Here is a 23,363-nt window from a genome sequence, read left to right on the forward strand (position 1 = left end):
ATTTGTCCTGTTTAGCTAGCTTGCTGTTGCTAGCTAATTTGTACTGGGATATAAACTTTGAGTTGTTATTTTACCTGAAATGCACAAGGTCCTCTACTCCAACAATTAATCCACATATAAAACGGTCAATTGAATTGTTTCTAGTCATCTCTCCTCCTTCCAGGCTTTTTCTTCTTTGGACTTTATATGGCGATTGGCATCTAACTTTCATAGTTACCACGACGACCGTGCTTGTCTCCACCTCCCTCCACGTGTCGCCCATCTTCCCCATTATCCCCTGTGTATTTATACCTGTGTTCTCTTTTTGTCTGTTGCCAGTACGTTTTGTTTCGTGAAACCTACCAGCGTTTGTTCCCCTACTCCTGTCTGTTCTTGCTCCTGTTTCCTAGTCCTTCCCAGTTTTGACCGTTCTACCTGCCCTGACCCTCCCTGCCATTCTATACCTTGCGCCACCTCCTGGATTATTAAACCCTGCCTGCCCTGACCCTGAGACTGCCTGCCGTTCTGGACCCTTTGCACCCTCTCTGGATTATTGACCCCTGCCTGCTCTGACCCTGAGACTGCCTGCCGTTCTGGACCTTCTGCACCCTCTCTGGATTACTGACCTCTACCTGCCTTTGACCTGTTGTTTGCCTTCCCCTGTACTAGAAATAAACGATTGTTTCTTCGACTCTGTCTGCATCTGGGTCACACCTGAAACCTGATAGTACGAACTGGCCATGACTGACCCAGCAGACTCAGACCAGCTCAACAATGCTGTCTCCCTGCAAGGAGCCACCCTTAGAAGACACAAGGAGTTACTTCAAGGTCTTATGGAGGGACTCCATACCCTGACAGAACGCCATGACCAGGCATTCGATACCTTGCTGGAGCAATTCTGCGGATTCCCCACTGGGCAGCGGGTCACACCCGTAATCTCCCAGCCTACCCCAGTGTCCCGAGAACCCTGCTTACCTCCTCCGGAGCGCTACACTGGAGATTTCGGGACCGGCAGGGCTTTCCTCTCCCAGTGCTCCCTCATTTTCAAGATGCAGCCTTCTTTGTTCCCCTCGGACCACTCGAGGATAGCGTACATCATAACGCTGATGTCCAGGAGGGCATTCGTCTGGGCCACGGAGGTGTGGGAGCAACAATCTGCCGTCTGCCTCAGTTTGGAGGAGTTTGTGGAGGAGGCTCGGAAGGTGTTTGATTCTCCATTGTCCGGAAGAGAGGCTGCTCACAAGCTGCTCCAGCTACGTCAAGACTCCCGTAGTGTGGCAGACTACGCTGTGGATTTCCACACGTTGGCAGTTGAGAGTGCTTGCAACCCGGAAGCGTTGTTCAACATGGTCCTACACAGAGTATCGGAGGAAGTATATGACAAGCTTGCAGCCTGGGAACTACTGACGGATCTCGACTCGCTCATCGCCTTGACCATTCGGATCGATGGGCGACTACAGGAACGAAGGAAGGAGAGGAGATTCGATTTCACTCGCCTGTCCAAGGATTCCACCTTGCCTCCGAGGTATCCCGCAAACTCTCCTCCCGGTTTATCGGCCCTTTTCCCATCGCCAAGGTCATTAGCCCCTCTGCTGTTCGTCTTCTGTTGCCCCGTACCCTCCGTATACACCCCACCTTTCGAGTTCAACCCATGTCTCTTCTCAGCCCTTTGTCTCCTGTTTCCAGGAGACAAAGAGCTTTGTGACATGTTTTGTTTCGTGAAACCTACCAGCGTTTGTTCCCCTGCTCCTGTCTGTTCTTGCTCCTGAATCCTAGTCCTTCCCAGTTTTGACCATTATGCCTGCCCTGAGACTGCCTGCCATTCTGGACCTTTTGCACTCTCTCTGGATTACTGACCTCTACCTGCCTTCGAGCTGTCATTTTCCTGCCCCTGTACTAGAAATAAACTTTTGTTTCTTTGCCACTGTCTGCATTTGGGTCATACCTGAAACCTGATACCCACAGTCAACCTTAGCTTTTTCTGATGCGAACACAGCCTGAGAAACTCTCTGTCAGCTCTCACAGTTGCTGGACCGAATCATACATTCTGTCCAGCGGCTGATGTGTTTGTAATTGTCTGTGGTGTGTCTGTATATTTAAACCATTAAATTTTCATGTTATGTTAATGTGATGTCAATGTTGCGCACTCAATTTGAAAGCACACTTTCTTAATGAATATTTGATTGTACTTTTAAGCTAGACTCCATTCAAGTCTTATATACTTAAATACTCAGAATATTATTGTCACACCCTGATCTGTTTCACCTGTCATTATGCTTGTCTCCACCCCCTCCAGGTGTCACCCATCTTCCCCATTATCCCCTGGGTATTTATACCTGTGTTTTCTGTCTGTCTGTGCCAATTCGTCTTGTTTTGTCAAGTCAACCAGCGTGTTACTCCGTACTCCTGCTTTTTCCTCTTCTCTGTTTTTTGCTAGTCCTCCTGGTTTCGACTCTTGCCTGCCTTGACTCTGAACGCCCCTGCCTGACCATACTGCCTGCCCTGACCTCGAGCCTGCCTGCCACTCTTTACCTCCTGGACTCTGACCTTGTTATGATCTTTTGCCTGTCCACGACCATTCTCTTGCCTGCCCCTTGGATACTAATAAATATCAGATACTCAAACCATCTGCCTCCCGTGTCTGCATCTGGGTCTCGCCCTGTGCCCTTATTGTTATGCTTGTTTTTCCTCTGAAAAACTATTTTATATTAATTGTATTATATTAGCCAATTGTTAGAAAATCTTGCCCTTTAAATTGTATAGTATTTACTGGATATTAACCTAAGACTCCATTCAGACCCTGAGGCACTTAACTGTTATTTAAATTGACAAAATATATTGAATTTGAACATGTGGTATTTTATTTTTGTTATACATTTTAAAATAGATATGTTATACCTGCAGAATCAACAGGTTTGCTGCAGCTGTTTGGGTAGAATGCGGGTAATATTTGGGAATTCATCACCAGGCCATCAAACTTTTATTTGGACCGTAATGGGCTCAACGAGGGCAGGCCAAATAACATAAGGGCTTCTTGTGGGCTGGTACTGAGCTGCCCACACTTACTTGGGGCTGAATAAGGGCTGCCAGCACAGAGCCAGCAATTAGGGGCCAATTATTTTCCCATGGGTAAAAACCAATGGGCAAAAACCAATGGGCTCAGTGCATGTAGCCCAATGCGGGCCTTTATTACAGCCCAAAGCGGACCTGTAACGAGTGCGCTGAGTCGGGAAGCAAGTTCAGGGAGTGAGTGTTTTAATAAATAAAACAATAAACACGAAACACAAACAACGCACCAACATGAAAACAGAGTCAATAACACCTGAGGAAAGAACCAAGGGGAGTGACAGATATAGGGAAGGTAATAAGGGAGGTGATGGAGTCCAGGTGAGTCTGAGAATGCGCAGGTGCACGTAAAGATGGTGACAGGTGTGCACCATAACAAGCAGCCTGGTGACCTAGAGGCCAGAGAGGGAGCACACGTGACAGTACCCCCTCCCCGACGTGTGACTCCAGCCGCAGGACGCCGACCAAAAAGACGATCTCGGGGATCAGGAGCGGACCAGTCACCCCCGCTGATGCGCTGGAACCTGTAGCCGGCTGGGACGCGGGAACCTGACAGACCGTCTGAGGCAGAGGAACCTGGCGATCCGGCTGAGGCATGAGAGCCTGTAGCGGCTCCCGGACCCGACGTCATTCCACCTGACACACACAAAAAAAACACTCCCTGATGCTTCCCTTAGGTGATGTGTAATTCTGTAATGATGTGCGCTGAGAGTCGGGAAGCAAGTTCAGGGAGTGAGTGATTTAATAAATAAAACAATAAGCACAAAACACAAACAACGCACCAACATGAAAACAGAATCAATAACACCTGAGGAAATAACCAAGGGGAGTGACAGATATAGGGAAGGTAATAAGGGAGGTGATGGAGTTGTGAGTTGGGATTATGGTTAATTGTTTAGCTAGCTAGCTACATGTCTTAACAAAGAGACTACACTATAGAAATATCAACTTCAATAGGGCGAGTAAAATGGTCAGAGTGAGCTGTTCTCTCATTTGTGTCTGGAAGTAGCTAGCAAGCTAGCCAACGTTAGCCAGTTAGCTTGGGTGCTTGACCACTGTTGTTAGGTCAGCTAGCTAACGTTACATGTATGATCTAAGTAGTAATATTATTCGTATCTCAAAGCCATTTGCTTTGCTAGTTATATCCTAATGTTAGCTAGCTAACATTGAACCTGGTTGGTTAGCTGCCTGCAGAATCATGCAGGGTAGTAACGTCATGAGTTGGGATTAAGGTTCATTTTTTTAGCTAGCTAGCTACATGTCTTAACAAAAGACTCCACTATGCAAGTAAACATTTCAATAGAATGTTAATGATCTCACTGCGACAACTGTTGATAGACGTACGTGGTAATTTCACTCTGGCTAACCCTTTTTTTGGGGTAGGCACAAAATTGTCTCCATACTTCCATTCATTTAACTGGTGAGATTACCTCAGAGGAGTCCCGTGACACTCGTGTCCATGAGAATCTCCCTTTTCCATACAGTGGTCATAGTAGTTTGTAGGCGAAACTGTTTGGACGCTACAGACGTTTTTGTGAGAAGACCAATTTCTGGGATGTCTCATGGTCTGACAAACACCGCTTTAGCTTGACCACCGCATCTGCGGTGGAAGGCCGCCATAGATGGATGCGGTGGATTGAGAAGCTGCCCATGCAAAACAGATATCTCTAGCCTACACTGATGGATTTTGATGTGGATTTTTTTATTATGTTACTTGGAAAGACCATTGGTGTTTCAATAGACTCTAGGAGGTGTGAGTGCTTGTTTCCGTTGAAATGGGGCCTGTTTGAATAGACTAAAATGGACAGCTTTCTATACGTAGAAAAACATGTAATGTTAACTCCATACTGGTGGCACAGTGGACTAATTCCATGGATAGAGAACAGACTATTGTAGGTTGGAATATCACTGATGCTGTGTCATCATTAAAAATATATATATGTTTGCGTAATTAATGCCAAAGGAAATTAATTAAGCTGCATAAATCACCCATTTACACAATTTGGTGTGGGACATCATAATGACGTTGTTTTATGTTTGAGGCAATATCAGATAACTTGACAAAAAACAAGTAAAAAGAAAAGTCCCCTTTAAATCAGTATACACCCTGACCTTGACACATAACAAACATATAATTACATATTCATAGGATCTCTGTGGTCACAAAAAGTCAGCCGGACTTCTTTTCAAACAATTTTGCCAAGTTGTCAGTTATCAGTCAACCTCCTCTTCACCATCTGTTAACCAGTGTGTGGTGTGTGCAGTGGTGGATTTAGGAATAGGCGACATGGGCAGCCACCCAGGGCGGCATCTTTCCGGGGGAGGCATGGGGCGCCTGCACAATAAAAAATTATAAAATAAATAAAAACAATTCGGAATGGTGACATTTGAGCGATCGGTTTTCTATCGCTCATTTGCACATCACGTCGATGATATCATGTCACCGTACTGGACTGTGGTTTAATTAACCTTGTTGGAGTGGGCGCCCTGATTCTAGTTTGTGAGCTAGGCAGGCTACTGCCTGGGAAGGTCTCCCACTCAGAAGTACGAGATGGGGAGGGGGGCGGGGTTAGGTTGACCTCAGGTCCCCACTGGAAGCCTGAGGTAGAGGGAGCAGGGGAATCTATCAAATAGCGCACCTCTTAGTTGTGCAATTTAGTTTGTATGTTTCTTTTGAAGTGCAATAGTGTAATAATCAGGTTCTCTTCTTTATAAGTGTGTTATTGTCACGTCCTGACCAGTAAAGGGCTTATTTGTTATTGTAGTTTGGTCAGGACGTGGCAGGGGGTATTTGTTTAGAGTGTTTAGGGGTTTGTTATATTATGTGTTTATGTAGAAGGGGTATTTGTTTAGAGTGTTTCGGGGTTTATTGGGATATGTGTTTATGTAGAGGGGGGTTGGTTTAGAGTGTACCGGGGTTTTAGGTTTAGGTTCTAGGTTAGTGTATTCCATGTTAGTTCTAGGTTGTTTACATCTATGTTCAGTTTATTGATTTGACCTTCAATTGGAGGCAGCTGTTTCTCGTTGCCTCTGATTGAAGGTGCTATGTATAGGGGTTGTTTTGTATGGGGTATTGTGGGTAGTTGTAGTTGCATAGCTTTGTGTTTAGCCTGCATCCTGTTCATTCATATGTTTTCTCGTTTTCGTGTTCAATAAAAGCGCCTTCGTCCATCCATTACGACGACCGTGACAGTTATTCTATTGTGTATTTGTGTGATATAGGATTCGTGCAATTTAGTTATATTTGTATTTTTTTGTTACCAATAGGGTAAAAGTGTAATAATTCTATTCTCTTTTATTTGTATTTATATACTACAATTTGTTTCTATTTGACTTTGTTACTTCTTTTTGATATTTATGAGTCTTATTTTTGTATATATTTTTATATTTATATAGTTATAAATGTTATGATTATTTATTTGTGTTGTTCCAAATGTCTGAATAAAAATTACAGAGTGCAGAACGGTGTTATTTTTGTTGTTGGCTGAAGCGGGGGGGGGTTCACCCAGGGAGCCATAGAAGCTAGAACCGCCACTGGGTTTGTGATTGATAGTCTGTACTCCTTGACAACCTGCGTCCTGCAAACGGCCTCAGGCGTTGATTCAGAAACACTTAAACAGCATTCTGACATTTCCTTTCTTCCCAAGACCCTGTATCCATGGCAATTCATTGATCCTATATCAGCAAGGTTTGATTTTATCGCAGGGTGAATGTCCATACTCATACATTATGAATGACTCATATTGGTTAATGCATTTCACACATCTAAAATAATATTTCTTCCTCTGCAATTATAATAGGAGGTTCAGGAGGGGAGCTTACTTCCCTTCAATGACGATTCTTCTTTTACTAATGCAGTTTTCCATTCTTAGGACTGAGCATCCTTCAGTGGTCCAGACAATCTTAGTTAGAGCGCTAGCACACCACAACAATCAGGTTTTATTCCTTTTACTTTTGGTTGCTTACTGTAGTATGTCACATTACAGATCACCTCGAGTGGCAGTACTTGTGGACAGTCTTGCGCCATATGGGTCTCAGAAAAAGGCTTCATAGATACAGTATGATTGAACTTCTATATGCCAATTCTTCTGCGATGGTCCTGACGGGCAACAATTGCTCCTCCCATTTTGCTCTATCCCATGGCACACGGTAGGACTGTCTGCTCTCCTCTGTTATTTGCCTAATCCTTGGAATATTTTACCCAGATGGTCCGCCAATCCACTATTCACATACCAATCATTGAACATGACACTAAGAATTACATCTCCCTGCAGTATGTACAGTGCCTTGTAAAAGTATTCTTCTCCCTTGGTGTTTTTCCTATTTTGTTGCATGACACCCTGTAATTTAAATGGATTTTTATTTGGATTTCATGTAATTGACATATACAAAATAGTCCAAATTGGTGAAGTAAAATGAAAAAAATTACAAGTAGTGCGTGCATATGTATTCACCCCCTTTGCTATGAAGCCCCTAAATAAGATCTGCTGCAACCAATTACCTTCAGAAGTCACATAATTGGTTAAATAAAGTCCACCTGTGTGCAATCTAAGTGTCACATGATCTGTCACATGATCTCATTATATATACACCTGTTCTGAAAGGCCCCAGAGTCTGCAACACCACTAAGCAAGGGGCACCACCAAGCAAGTGGCACCATGGAGACCAAGGAACTCTCCAAACAGGTCAGGGACAAAGTTGTTGGGTTGTAAAAAAATATCTGAAACTTTGAACATCTCACGGAGCACCATTAAATCCATTATTAAAAAATGGAAAGAATATGGCACCACAACAAACCTACCAAGAGAGGGCCGCCCACCAAAACTCACGGACCAGGCAAGGAGGGCAATAATCAGAGAGGCAACAAAGAGACCAAAGATAACCCTGAAGGAGCTGCAATGCTCCTTGGAGTATCTGTCCATAGGACCACTTTAAGCCGTATACTCCACAGAGCTGGGCTTGAAGGAAGAGTGGCCAGAAAAAAGCCATTGCTTAAAGAAAAAATAAGTAAACATGTTTGGTGTTCGCTTAAAGGCATGTGGGAGACTCCCCAAACATATGGAAGAATGTACTCTGGTCAGATGAGACTAAAATTTAGCTTTTTGACCATCAAGGAAAACGCTATGTCTGGCAAAAACCCAAAACCTCTCATCACCTCGAGAACACCATCTCCACAGTGAAGCATTGTGGTGGCAGCATCATGCTGTGGGGATGTTTTTCATCGTTAGGGACTGGGAAACTGGTCAGAATTGAAGGAATGATGGTGCTAAATACAGGGAAATTCCTGAGGAAAACCTGTTTCAGTCTTCCAGAGATATGAGACTGGGACGGAGTTTCACCTTCCAGCAGGACAATGACCCTAAGCATAGTGCTAAAGCAACACTCGAGTGGTTTAAGGGGAAACATTTAAATGTCTTGGAATGGCCTAGTCAAAGCCCAGACCTCAATCCAATTGACTTAAAGATTGCTGTACACCAGCGGAACCCATCCAACTTGAAGGGGCTGGAGCAGTTTTGCCTTGAATAATGGGCAAACATCCCAGTGGCTAGATGTGCCAAGCTTATAGAGACCTACCCCAAGAGGCTTGCAGCTGTAATTGCTGCTGAAGGTGGCTCTACAAAGTATTGACTTTGGGGGGGGTGAATAGTTATGCACGCTCAAGTTTTCAGCTTTTTTTGCTTATTTCATGTTTGTTTCAAAATAAAACATATTTTGCATCTTCAAAGTGGTAGGCATGTTGTGTAAATCAAATGATACACACCCCCAAAAAATCTATTTTAATTACAGGTTGTAAGGCAACAAAATAGGAAAAATGCCAAGGGGGTTAATATGTTCGCAAGCTACTGTACAGATGATATCCCACCAAAATGCACAGCAATCTCTGCCTCATATTCTTGAAATCTTCAATGAATTTAGGCTAATTTCAGGCTATTAAATCAACTGGTTCAAGTCTGCTATTTTACCTCTTATTAATATGGGAGATTATCGAATTGCAACCCCTGGTACATTGTAGTGCCCTTCAGATACCTGGGAGTTAATATCTACCCCACAATCCAATCCATAGTTACAAATAATTACAACAAGATTCTCAAAGACGTGGTGTCAGATCTGGAAAGATGGGGGGAAAAAATCTAAACTCATTCTATATCCCTATTATCAAGATGGACACCCTTCCTCACTTTAATTTATTAAGCTCAATGCACCCTCTGGCACCACCGACTGGATATTGGGAAAAAAATCCATTCCTCAGTCTCTAAATTTGTCTGACAAAATTAGCCTCCACGCATTACGACTGACCCAGCAAAGGCAAAAGAGCACAGGTGGCCAAAGCCTTAAAAATGTATATTATTATTTCTGGTAATTTGTTTCCCCTCTTTCCACGTGGTTTGATTTAGACGCTTAGATGGCTTGGCGTCCCATAGGGGAGAACCTAACACATCCACACAGGTTGCAGGATCTGGTCTATTCCAACGTCTCCTTCAGATACTACAAAACTAAATTTGCCGCCTTAATAACACAGACCCACAGAAAAGTTAGGCAAAATCAAAACCATTTGGCACAATCACACTCCTTTGATCTACAATTATGACCTCTGTTTGAGGGAGGGCACCAGAGGAGTGAAGAGGCTATACACATCCCAGCCCTCTCTCTCCTTTCAACTCATCTATGCTCTCTGTCCTCTCAACTCATGTATGCTCTCCTCTAAACTCATCTATGCTCTCTCTCCTCTCAACTCATCTATGCTCTCTCTCCTCTCAACTCATCTATGCTCTATCCTCTCAACTCATCTACCCTCTCTCTCCTCATTTATGCTCTCTCTCCTTTCAACTCATCTATGCTCTCTCTCCTTTCAACTCATCTGTGCTCCCTCTCCTCTCAGCTCATCTATTCTCTCTCCTCTCAACTCATATACCCTCTCTCTCGCTCTCCTCTCAACTCATCTATGCTCTATCCTCTCAACTCATCTACCCTCTCTCTCCTCATCTATGCTCTCTCTCCTTTCAACTCATCTATGCTCTCTGTCCTCTCAACTCATCTACACTCTCTCTCCTCTCAACTCATCTACCCTCTATCTCCTCATCTACTCTCTCTCCTTTCAACTCATCTGTGCTCTCTCTCCTCTCAACTCATCTATGCTCTCTCTCCTCTCAACTCATATACCTTCTCTCTCCTCTCAACTCATCTATGCTCTCTCTCCTCTCAACTCATATACCTTCTCTCTCCTCTCAACTCATCTATGCTCTCTCTCCTCTCAACTCATATACCTTCTCTCTCCTCTCAACTCATCTATTCTCTCTCCTCTCAACTCATCTATGTTCTCCTCTCAACTCATCTATGCTCTCTCTCCTCTCAACTCATATACCCTCTCTCTCCTCTCAACTCATCTATGCTCTCCTCTCAACTCATCTATGCTCTCTCTCCTCTCAACTCATATACCCTCTCTCTCCTCTCAACTCATCTATGCTCTCCTCTCAACTCATCTATGCTCTCTCTCTCCTTTCAACTCATCTACCCTCTCTCTCCTCATTTATGCTCTCTCTCCTTTCAACTCATCTATGCTCTCTCTCCTTTCAACTCATCTGTGCTCCCTCTCCTCTCAACTAATCTATTCTCTCTCCTCTCAACTCATATACCCTCTCTCTCTCTCTCCTCTCAACTCATCTATTCTCTCTCCTCTCAACTCATATACCCTCTCTCTCTCTCTCCTCTCAACTCATCTATGCTCTATCCTCTCAACTCATCTACCCTCTCTCTCCTCATCTATGCTCTCTCTCCTTTCAACTCATCTATGCTCTCTGTCCTCTCAACTCATCTATGCTCTCTCTCCTTTCAACTCATCTATGCTCTCTGTCCTCTCAACTCATCTATGCTCTCTTCTCAACTCATCTATGCTCTCTCTCCTTTCAACTCATCTATGCTCTCTCTCCTTTCAACTCATCTATGCTCTGTCCTCTCAACTCATCTACACTCTCTCTCCTCTCAACTCATCTACCCTCTCTCAACTCATCTATGCTCTGTCCTCTCAACTCATCTACACTCTCTCTCCTCTCAACTCATCTACCCTCTATCTCCTCATCTACTCTCTCTCCTTTCAACTCATCTGTGCTCTCTCTCCTCTCATCTCATCTTTGATCTCTCTCCTCTCAACTCATATGCCCTCTCAACTCATATGCCCTCTCTCTCTCCTCATCTACGCTCTCTCTCCTCTCGACTCATATACTCTCTCCTCTCAATTCATCTACTCTCTCTCCTCTCAACTCATGTACGCTCTCTCCTCTCAATTCATCTACTCTCTCTCCTCTCATTTCATATACTCTCTCTCTCCTCTTAACTCATCTATTCTCTCTCCTCTCAACTCATATACTCTCTCTCTCCTCTCAATTCATTTTTGCACTCTCTCCTCTCAACTCATCTACGCTCTCTCTCCTCTTAACTCATATACATTCTCTCTCCTCTCAACTCATCTACCCTCACTCTCCTCAACTCATATATGCTCTCTCCTCTCAACTCATATACCCACACTCTCCTCTCAACTCATGTATGCTCTCTCCTCTCAATTCATCTACTCTCTCTCCTCTCAACTCATATACTCTCTCTCTCCTCTCAACTCATGTATGCTCTCTCCTCTCAATTCATCTACTCTCTCTCCTCTCAACTCATATACTCTCTCTCTCCTCTCAACTCATGTATGCTCTCTCCTCTCAACTCATATACCCACACTCTCCTCTCAACTCATGTATGCTCTCTCCTCTTAATTCATCTATTCTCTCTCCTCTCAACTCATATACCCTCTCTCTCCTCTCAACTCATCTATGCTCTCTCCTCTCAACTCATATACCCTCTCTCTCCTCTCAACTCCTCTACCCTCACTCTCCTCTCAACTCATATACACTCTCTCTCCTCTCAACTCATACACCCTCTCTTTCCTCTCAACTCATCTACCATCACTCTCCTCTCAACTCATATACACTCTCTCTCCTCTCAACTCATATACCCTCTCTGTCCTCTCAACTCATCTATGCTCTCTCTCTCCTCTCAACTCATCTACTCTCTCTCTCAAGTCATATACCCCCTCTCTCCTCTCAACTCATCTACTCTCTCTCTCAACTCATCTACACTCTCTCTCCTCTCAACTCATATACTCTCTCTCTCCTCTCAACTCATCTACGCTCTCTCTCCTCTCAACGATTCTATTTTCTCTCAGAGAGAATAAAGGAGACAGCATCGGTCAAAATCGTGATTTATGACCCTATGTCCGGCTGGTTCGTACATGCCCAAATAAGGGCATCCGGTCTGGACATCCTGGCGGGAAGGTGTCACGTGGTTAGGGTCATGTAGTTTTGTCCTGTTCTGTCACGTGTTAGAGTGTGTGTTATATCTATATTGCATCTCTTTGAAGTTGTCATGATGATTGATGTGTAGGGCCCTCATTGAACTGGGGGGGTTGTGTTTGAACATTTCAAAGAGGATGACCCCACACCCCCCTATTTTATTGCTCTTAGGGTTGTTGTCTATGAATTAGGAATGTCCGGGGGGTTATGTGTTGGAGGCAGACGTCTTATAAATACGCCCCAGACACACATGCGGCCCCAGAACACTAAACAAGATTTTAAAAATAAAAACCCTGAACATTAAAGAGAAAATTATGACTCATAGGCCAATTCTCGGGGTACTATGCGTCTCTTGTCGCGAACCCAATGATAAAAGCATCGAGGATCTTTGGGGTGAGGCCCCAGAATGTTTTAAAGAGTTTTTGGATACTAGTGATGGCCACATGACATATATGTTCAAACCTGAGGATTCAACGGTCAAGATTTTCACAGACAGCGGCCCCAGACCCCTTTATCATGCAAAACCCGGGAGTTTTTCTCCTGCACTGCGTATGAGAGAATGGCTTAAGATACGGCTAGCGCTCTGTCAAATTGAACAGGCCCTGAGTGGTACAGCCATGCCAGGCTATGCTATGGAAGAGAGGGTGGAGGGTCGCTATGATTTACAAGCCATCAGGATCTCTTCAATGGCTTATAGCCCCGACTCCAAAGTGACAATTTTAGCATGTGAACAATTTGATAGTACAAATGCTACCAAGTCTGTAAATTCATATGTATTATCGAAAGCCTGCAAGGATGTGGATTATTTTATGCCTGTGTTTAGCTTTAAATGGAGGGATTACCCTATATTCATAACCCTGATGAATAAGCTGGACAATCTTTAAAAAAATCGTGAACAATTACGTCGATGGCCGCTTCTATCCTTAACACACGGGCGATAGTCTACAGGACAGACGTAGGATATATCCCTGGGGTGAAAACTTACCGAGTCTTGATGCTGGGGAGTTGGACACAGACGGCGGTTGGGGTTCAGTGACAACCCTATAGCCGGGCCCGTTATCCGTAAGAAAGGAACAGTAAAAATGTATTGTATTAATTATGCAAAGGTCTGTACTAAATATTATGAATTAAATAAATGGTTTTAAAGCTACCCCTTAACGAACGGGAATCTGTCATTTCTTCAAACGTTGTTTATACATAAAAAACATTAATGCGTGTTACAATATTACACAAGCTGTTTTTAAAAAGGTCTGTACTAAATATTATGAATTAAATAAAATGGTTTTAAAGCTGTATCTCACCTTTAAAGTTAGGGGCTATGCATTTTCGAGCCATCCCCAGGCAGGGCTAGAGAAAAAAGGGATTCCGGAAAGACGTGTGCGTGCGCAGGGGGTGTGTGCGTGTGAGGGAGGGTAATTGTGTGTGTGTGTTTCAAAACAAAAAAAGGGGGGGGGTGTGTCACTGCATGGGGGGCTTTTGAAACCAGAAAAAGTGTGTGTGTGTACGTTTGTTTAGGACTGGCACGTGCGCAGGGGGGTGTGTGAGGGTGGGTAATTGTGTGTGTGTGTGTGGGTGTGTCTCTGAATGGGGGGGCTTTTGAAACCAGAAAAGGTGTGTGTAAGTTTGTTTAGGATTGCCGGCGTCTCTTCAATTGGTCTAGGCACTTTCCATTTTATTACCCCCAAGCCCTTTCAAATACGTATTTATCTCACCTTCAAACATGTGGGGGCTAAAAAAGTGAAAAAGCCCAGGCATAAGAGATCAGGTCTAGACGAACTCCTACTGTTTAAAACATATGTTATTTTCTAATCAGCGCATATACTTACGGTCCCCCACCCCGGGATATAAATTTACAACGGACACCCCAACGCTGTGCTATGAAGCATAAGTGCAATATCGGCAGACCGAATATGTCGAGACACCCGCCTGTGGTTTTGGGTCTCTAGACATTAGAGTACTTTATATGGCCCTTTTTTTGCATACAGGATGAAGCCCGAAAAAACGGCACCCCCCGCTCTGTAAACTCATTGCAGAATAGTGAAACTAGCCAGACGGTAAGACATCCTATAGCGCACCTCAAAAGACTCCCGGCCAACAGACAGAAGAGTTTTCAGGCCAACAGATAATCTCGGAATCGGTCCTAATGGAGCTTTCTGAAGGTGAGTTAGTGAAAATAATATATTAGATTTGGAGAGGTATTTTCAGGGAATTGTATGGATATTAAAAATGTGATATCACTATTCTAAAACTGATGGACAATGATTTTAAGGTAATATGTCAAATGCCCGTATTCTCATATTTTAAAAATGTGTATATTTCGTATATATGTTAACATTATCTAACGTCTGTAGGCTCGCAATCCTTTACACAGATGCTCCGTGGGCTAGATGATTTGGAACCGAATTTGTCAGAGAGGGATTCTCAGAATCAAACTGTGTGCAGCGCCGAAAGCAGCCAGTCTCCATCACACTATTGTAGACGTAAGTTCAATAGTAAAAAAAAATCCCTAAGAAAATGTATACATTAAAAACAAAAAGTGTGAACCCTATATTAAAAGCTATTTTTTGTGTTTACAGCGGACAGACCCAAAAGAAGGATCACGGGTGCTTCATGTACTCTGAACGAGGACATCGGTGCTATTCTGCCTTTCTGTTCGAACGGGTTTACCCTAACACCACCCACGAACCAAGCGACACATTTCCGCCCCAAACAGGGCACAACATCGGCGCAAGTGCATTGCGCAGAATCCCCCAGGCCCAAAAGGTTACTTCTTCAAGAAACGGCCCTACACGGACATGGTATGAAGCCCTTATGTTATTAGTAATACAGAGTTTATTATAATTTATACATTTTTATGATTGAAAATGCTAAAACAATGACAAATAATGTTTTTACAGACTCCTCCCCGGCGTATAATGGCACAGAAGACCATACACACCGAGAACCCGCGGAGGATTTCGGAGCGCCTGACATTCACAATAAAACAATGAAACCGGATGATTTCAACGTTTTAAATGACATTTCACAGGTAGACGACTGGCTATTCTGTAAAGCAGCCAAACTTCTTGATTCCTCCAATTCTTATGTAGAAACACCCAAACCTGAAATAGACCAAGCAGAGTTTATCAAGGCCTTTTCAAAGGCTCTAAAATCCAGAAATGTCTTGCTACACCAACGAATGGTTGATTTACTTGAGAGGCAATACAGTCAGGATCTATCCTTCTGGCATAGAACAATGCCCCGGTTGTTAAAACCGTTTAAAAACGTAAATACCGGCGCTAAAACCTGTTACCGAAATGGACGTTCCTATAATTGAGACAGTTGAAAGCCTTTTGGCAAAAATACCCCCCGATCTACAAGCTTTAATTGAACGGATGAACGAGGGTGGGGTTTCAGACATAATTCCGATAGACGAAAATCTATTTTCCCAAATTCCCGCCAACCTAATTGAAATAATTAAACATATGAACGAGTCAAGAACAACATATGAAAACCAATTATCTCAAATCCCGCCCGCCCTAGTTTTCTTAATAAACCAGATGAACGAGAGCCTGAGATCTTCTACACCTGACCCTCCAAGCAGCCCGCTATTAATGCCCCTTTCAGAAGAGTCTGTAACGCAATATGATGTTTTTGAGGAATTGGAAAATTGTCTAATAAATCAGGAGGGAGATGGTCTTGATAGAAGTGTCAGGGTTGTGTACAGAAATAAATTCAGCAATACAAAGATTAGACAGTTTTTCAATTTCACATGGGTGAATCAAAATCTCGATTATGCTGTTTTTTACGTGATGATTTTGGATACTCTGAACGAACTGTTAGAGAGGGCAAGAGATTATGGCGAACCTCGTGATGTCTTACAGTTGGAAATTTGTGGAGATAGCATGCAAAACACTGTATCTCTTATTTTACCCAATGGTGAAGCAGATCTTGAACAATTTATAGCCCTGCTGGAACGACTTGTTCAATAAACTGTATCCATCATAGCCGATAGGTTGCTGGAGCTTGTTGTGGTGGGGGGCAGAGAAGGAAGCTAGATAGCCTAATGCAATCAGAAATCATAAACAATAAAAGGGCATGCCTCATAAACGTTCACAATCACGGTAATAAGCTATGCTTTGCAATAGGCCTAGCACATTTACTAAACCCTGGATGTACGGATCTAGAGGCGTTGCAAAAGGCTAGAGAGCTTCAAAATGCTGTTGGTCTGGGCATGCAGGATGCAGTGGCATTCTCTGACATAGTCAAATTTGAAAACTTTCTGAACATCAAGATTGTGGTTTTGTACCACAGTAGAGCTAATGCTTCTCTCTTGAAATTCCAAAACAACCCCCAACCTCATCCTCAGATCCTGTACTTTTATGTGCAAAACGACCATTACTATGCAGTTACCAACATCGGAGCGTTTTTAGGCGCACCATATGTGTGTCCAGCCTGTCATACCGGCTACACCCGAAAGGGTGGCCACTCGTGCCGTTATAACTGTTCCGTATGTCTGGATGAAAAATGTCCGATGCAGCCCTTAAACCTGACACACTGTGCCGATTGTCACAGGACATGCCGTTCGGCCTACTGTTACGAAAAACACAAAATTGAAACATGGCACCCCAAGGCCTGTAAATCTGTAAGCAGTTGTGATATTAACAGGAAATGTCCAAAATGTCAATGCAATTACAACCTTAAAATAGACAGCCCTAAACCTCATGTGTGTGGAATCATTCATTGCCCAATCTGTAAAGGGCCTTTGAAAAGCAGAGACTCTGAAGTGGTTCAAGATGTGCCCCACGAGTGTTATATTCAGCCCTTGGCTGAAGATGAACATTCAGAGAAATACGTTTTTTATGATTTTGAGACTAATCGACAATCAGGGGTTCATTTGCCTATTTTTGTATCTACCATGACTTTCAAGGGGGATAAGTGGTCAGCTGAGGGACCCAATTGTGCACTCCTCTTTCTAAAACACTTCAGAAAACCCCAGTACAGAAACTTTACGTTTATAGCGCACAATTCTAGAGCATATGATTCGTACCTTCTTTTGAACCCTCTGATACAGCAAGGCATTGCACCCAGTGTCATAGCTCAAGGTAGTAAAATCTTGTGTTTTGTAGACCCCGCTTTCAACCAGAGATACATTGCCAGTTTAAGCTTCTTACCCATGAGATTGTCTCAAATGCCTGAGGCCTTGGGTTTTGAGAACTCTGTGAAAGGTTGGTTTCCACATTTTTTTACATCTGAGTAGAATTTACACTATATAGGATCTTATCCGAGACCTGAAATGTACGGTTGTGATCAAATGTCTCCCAAAGAGCGAGAGAGATTCATGACATGGTACGAGACAGTATGTCACAGCACTTTTGATTTCCACAAAGAGATGGAGTCATACTGTGACAAAGACGTGGTTATCCTACGCGAGGGGTGCCTCAGATTCAGAGCAGAGGTCATCAAAGATGCAGGCATTGACCCCTGGAGTTGTACAACTATTGCATCAGCATGCATGAAAACCTATCGTACACACTTTCTACCTCTAGCATCTATAGCTATCCCCTCGCCTGACAACTACCGACGCCAATTTAAGTCATACTCTAGTGGCTCCATTCAGTGGTTGGAGTACTTGGGCCAGGATAAAGACATTTTTATTCAACATGCTTTGAATAGGGGTGAGAAGGCGTTTGGGCCTTATCATGTAGATGGATACACACAGATTGACGGTGTTGAGACTGTGTTTGAGTACAACGGTTGTTTCTTCCACGGTTGTAAATCTTGCTTTGAGCCACAGGCCATGTGTGTCCTAACCCAAAAGACTTTTGGTGAAATGTACCTAGAGTTTCAAGACAAATGTGAATCTTTACAGGCTACTTATGGTTTGAAAGTGAATGTTATGTGGGAGCATGAGTGGACCGCACTCAAAAAGTCTGATCCTCATGTTCGAGCTTTCCTTTCCAGCTTTGACCCACCAGAACCCTTGGAGCCACGACAGGCCCTGTATGGAGGCCGTACCAATGCTTTGACCTTGCGGTATGTAGCGCAACCAGACGAGACAATAGGTTATGTAGATTTTACATCTCTTTATCCTCATGTAATGAGTTCCTCATACTATCCTATGGGGCATCCTGAAATTATTCACCGCGACTTTGACTTACCCCAAAACTATTTTGGTCTGATCAAAGCAACGGTCTACCCACCTAGGGGTTTGTTTATACCAGTGTTGCCTTACAAGGGACCTCAAGGAAAACTTTTCTTTCCCCTATGTCGCACCTGCAGTGAAAACAACAACCAGGAAAAGCCTTGTGATCACTCAGATCAGGAAAGAGCCCTTACAGCTGTCTGGGTTACACCTGAATTCACAAAGGCTCTAGAGAAGGGGTATCGTGTGGCCAAAATCTTTGAAGTGTGGAACTTTTCCAGGAAATCAGACACTCTTTTTAAAGAGTACATCAAGACCTTCTTGAGCTGCAAGCAGATGGCTTCAGGCTATCCTTCATTGGTCACAGATCAAGAGAGCAAAGACAAGTACATTCGAGACTATCACGACAGAGAAGGCATTCTTCTTGACCCTGACAGAATAGAGGTCAACAAGACCAAACTAAATGTGTCGAAATTGTACTTAAACTCGCTTTGGGGGAAGCTTTTGCAGAGATGCAATATGCTAACAACGTCGATCATTAAAGACCCCGAAGAATTTTTGGAATTTGTTTTTTCGGACCAATACGAAATTTCACATTTTTTGAGTCAAGACATTGCCCTGGTGCAATGGAGACGTAACACGAAGTGGGTTCTACCCCCAGGTAATGTAAATGTGTTTCTTGCAGCATTTACCACGGCCTATGGCCGACTTGAATTGTACGCCCTCATGGAGCAGCTTCAGAGGAGGGCTCTTTATGTAAGCTGCCTGTATTAGAGGCGTGATCAACCAAACCTATAACCACATAGCGGGGTAAAGGGCCTAGAAAAAGGTTTTCCTGACTGCAGATTCTACTGCCCACAGGTATGCTAAAGGTTTTCATGGTAATTCTTTGGAGAGGGTAAAGGGCATTTCCTTTCATCAAAGCCTGTGTGTGACCCAGACGAACTGCCGGAGATACAGACACTTTTTTAATAAAAAGCATTGCCCCCAACACTTTTAAACTAAAGTCCCCGTCTTGGGCAGACATCAGACAAAACTCATCCTTGGCCCTGGTTAATTTGAGTCTTAAATCAACCGAATTTAAGAGTAAACGTTCTTGAAAGAAAATGTCAGAGTGTATGGGCCCTAGCAGATGAAACTCTCGAGATTCGACACAGTAGCGAGCGCGTGCCTCCAGTCCGTTGTTTGCACCGGTGGAAGGGTCTATCGATTCCATAGAGACTCCTGCAGTATCCTTGCTAAACAGCCCGGCGCTGAATTTTGTCTTGAGAGTGTCTTCGGAGTAGTTGAGTAAACACTCCATCATGGCCCTATAGGGGTATGTGGCACTGCTTTGACTGATTAGACGTTCACCCAAAGTCACATCCACTTGGGAGAAGATGGTGGCCAAGGGGTAATTAATGAGACTCACTTTGGCATCTTTTGCAATATTAGTACCATCTCTTTTGGTCACTTTTAGACGTAAATGCACCAAGGTGTTGTTGAGGTCCAGATAGTTGTCACCGTGGCCTGGTATGAAAAATTCTATAGGACCGTTGTCGGTAATGGCCGAGAGTGGGGCTATCTCCACATAACAGGACCTGTCTATTGAATGTTGGGTTAAGGGGGCCGTGAAAAGATCGAGCTCTGTCTTTATAGCTTCAGAGGACATGCGGTGTAAAAGAGCCATGTTTCTTGGTTCTTTTAGAAAATACTTCCGAGTATTCTTTTTTGTTGTTTTAGGTCCAGACCTCCTCACTTTACCACGTCTTTGACTTACTGAGTTTCTTTTAACGGTTAACCTCTGCTTTTTAGGGGCAGGCCTGCGCCTTATACCTGGAGGTCTCTTTTTTGGTCTTCGAGACAACATCATAAGCCCCGAGCCTTCTTGATGCTCGGCATCTGGTGACGCCCTTCGGGTCATAGCATTGGCTACAGCCTCACTTACTATATTTTTAGCCGCTGATTTTAAATGCGGTTTGGCTATGCTGAGGCCTCTCTTCATAAACGGTAAAACCATCCTAAAGAGGTTACGAAATATACCGCCTATCCCCGAACCGTACATGGTCGGGGATCCATGATAGCCGGGTAACCCATTACCCACTTGATCAACATAGTATGAGACGTAGCGGTTAGGGTCGAGATGGTGGTTTTGTTCCATAACCATTTCTTATTTATTTTGTATTATGTTTATAAAAAAAACTATATAAAATAATATTATATAATACTAATAAGATATTATATATGTAGAGAGGCTTTGGAGGGCCTAAAGTGGAGTTTTACAATCGTTTTACCATAAGTAAATTCGATGTTTTCGTTCTGATCCGTTTTAAGCTCAACCAGAATGTTCTCAATATATTTCTTGCTCACAGGTACGTAGTGTGGCTTGTCGTAGATGACAGTGACTATCCCTCCATCCTTTCCCTCTTATGAACTGTTCTCAGGAGGGGCACACAACTGTCTCCTACCCTCTGATATGATATGATGACGGTATACACAAATATGTTGTAAAACCCTGCATGTATATCCGCAGGGAATGGGGTTAATTTATCTTTCACATACGTCCATTTATTGGGAACCAGCCCCAACATGTAGGCTAAATTACCGGTGGTCTTTATACCCCTATCCGCAGTCCCTGAGATTTGTACACGTTTATGAATAGGGTTGTAGCTCAAGAGTATTTTCGTATTGTTCTGGGTTAGGAGTTCATTCAACTCTGAGACGATCCTGTCGACGGTTCTGTAGAACCCTTTTTTAATCTTTATAAGTTTCGCAGGTTCCGATATCCTTTTGCAATAAAAATCCCGGTCCTTCTCTTTGACATTATACCAGCTGTGGGGGTATGTAATCTCGCTGAGACCTACTTCCCAGGCCTCGGATAACTCTATAGGCTTTGGAAAATTGGTTGTATAATTAGAACCTTGGTTCTTACTATATATATGTGCAGACGCATTACTGGGGAGGGTCAGGTAGAAGCCGCTGTGTTCCATGATGCACTCCTGTGTACACGCGAATGACGTTGTATTTATCATGCCTGAGGGTTTAAGTTAACCCCCGATGCCTCCACCACATCTTGCTCTAAAACCCAACTGTTAAACTTTTGGGGCCAGTTTTTCCAACGGACCAAGACCCATTTTTTCCCCCTTTCTCTCTTATGATCTAGAATTTCCTCCACGTGAAAGACTTTGTCTTTAACCACCTGTACCTTCTGTAGCTCCTTCTCGTAAAACAATCCCTCTATAAGCTCCCCGTCATAATCTTTTAATTTGTAGACAGGGGGTATGCGAGGTAGATATTCGGTAACGGTGAACACTTCGTCACTATAACCTTGCTCATATTTGTTGTCGAAAACACCCCTCAACTTTGATATACGTACCATGTCCCCCACTATGAATTTAAAATCAATTTTTTTCTTACGGCAAAGGGGGAACAAACCATACAGATTTTTAAAGACTTGAAAAGAGTTTTCAGAAGAGACCTCTGCGGGCTTCATCCTTATACTCTTATGGTAGCTGTAGTTGTAACTCTTTACTAAATCTTGAACTATATCGGTATATCTATGCGTGTTGTGAGCTGTAAAATATCTCCACATCCGCTCCTTCAGAGTTCGGTTAAAGCGTTCGACAACTGAAGCTTTCAAATCCGAGCCTGTAGCAAAATGTACTATATTATGCTTCTTCATGACTTTCTGAAAAGTATTATTAAAAAATTATTTTCTGCCATCAGTCTGCACTTTCTTGGGGACTCCTCCTTCCTTCAAGATAGAGTCAAAGGCCCTGGTCACCTCTGCCCCACTCTTATTTCTTAAGACCCTTACAAAGGCCATTTTAGAGAAAATATCTATAACCGTTAGCATGTATCGATTTCCATCATTTTTATCTGCATGGGCCTGCATGTCACATAGATCCCCTTGAAACTGGGACAGGGCATGAGTCGAAAAAACTATATTTCTTGGAAATTGTTTTCGTACAGGTTTCTGCAGAGTATAAGCATCCTGCGCGGCTAACCAATCATCCACTTGAGCAACGCCTAACCGGCTACCTGTTCCCTCGGCCAAAGCTCTCTGTAAACGCTCCTTACCCCCATAAGACCCAGGGTTAGAGGGGGTGTAATACACGTTTTTCAACATCTGCTCCGCCATCCTTCCTGCCTCTCTGAGGTAAAATAACATTAATGAGCCACTTTCAAATAACGACAACATTTCAGTTTCATTTTTGTATTTTTATTTTTGCAAACATCATGTATTACATATACAGACAATTTAGGATTCGTTGCAGGATACTTGTCCCCGTTTTCTCAATGATCCCAGCATGCAACACCCTGTATATTTGGTTTAGATTTACAGGCTTTTGTCGCTGAATTTTTAAAACACACACATCAGCTATATAAGTATATAAACAACAAATGAGATACATGTTACAATTTAAAGGATGTTTCAAACAAATAAAGTAAAATCTTAGACAAGTTTGTTTCTAGTTCTTCAGAATCATCCACAAGACGGGAGACCAGTTGTGTCCATTGCATACTCTCGCCCGTATGTCGTACATGATTCATGATTTGCTCCATTTTTAGCACACGCTCTACATTAGCCCAGGTATTATGGGTTGTGTAGAATGATACAATGTTCACTTTATTTTCAATAATTTGATGCATCACATCTGTAAGTTCTCTCAAAAGAAAAAACGTATTTATTCTCTCTAACAACGTATGTATATAGTTCCCCATTGCTTTACATCTAAATAACAAATAGGTATTGTCACTCGGTCTCTGGGGTTTTGTTGAGCCAGAAAGTCATCACGTCCTCCACCACAGCTTCCCGGTATTTGTTGTCGTCCACCAGGGTGAGTCGGATTTCTTTGAGTTTCTCGTGGATGTAGATCGCC

Source organism: Salmo trutta, chromosome 23 (genome assembly GCF_901001165.1).
Source record: "Salmo trutta chromosome 23, fSalTru1.1, whole genome shotgun sequence".
In the NCBI taxonomy this organism is placed as follows: domain Eukaryota; kingdom Metazoa; phylum Chordata; class Actinopteri; order Salmoniformes; family Salmonidae; genus Salmo; species Salmo trutta.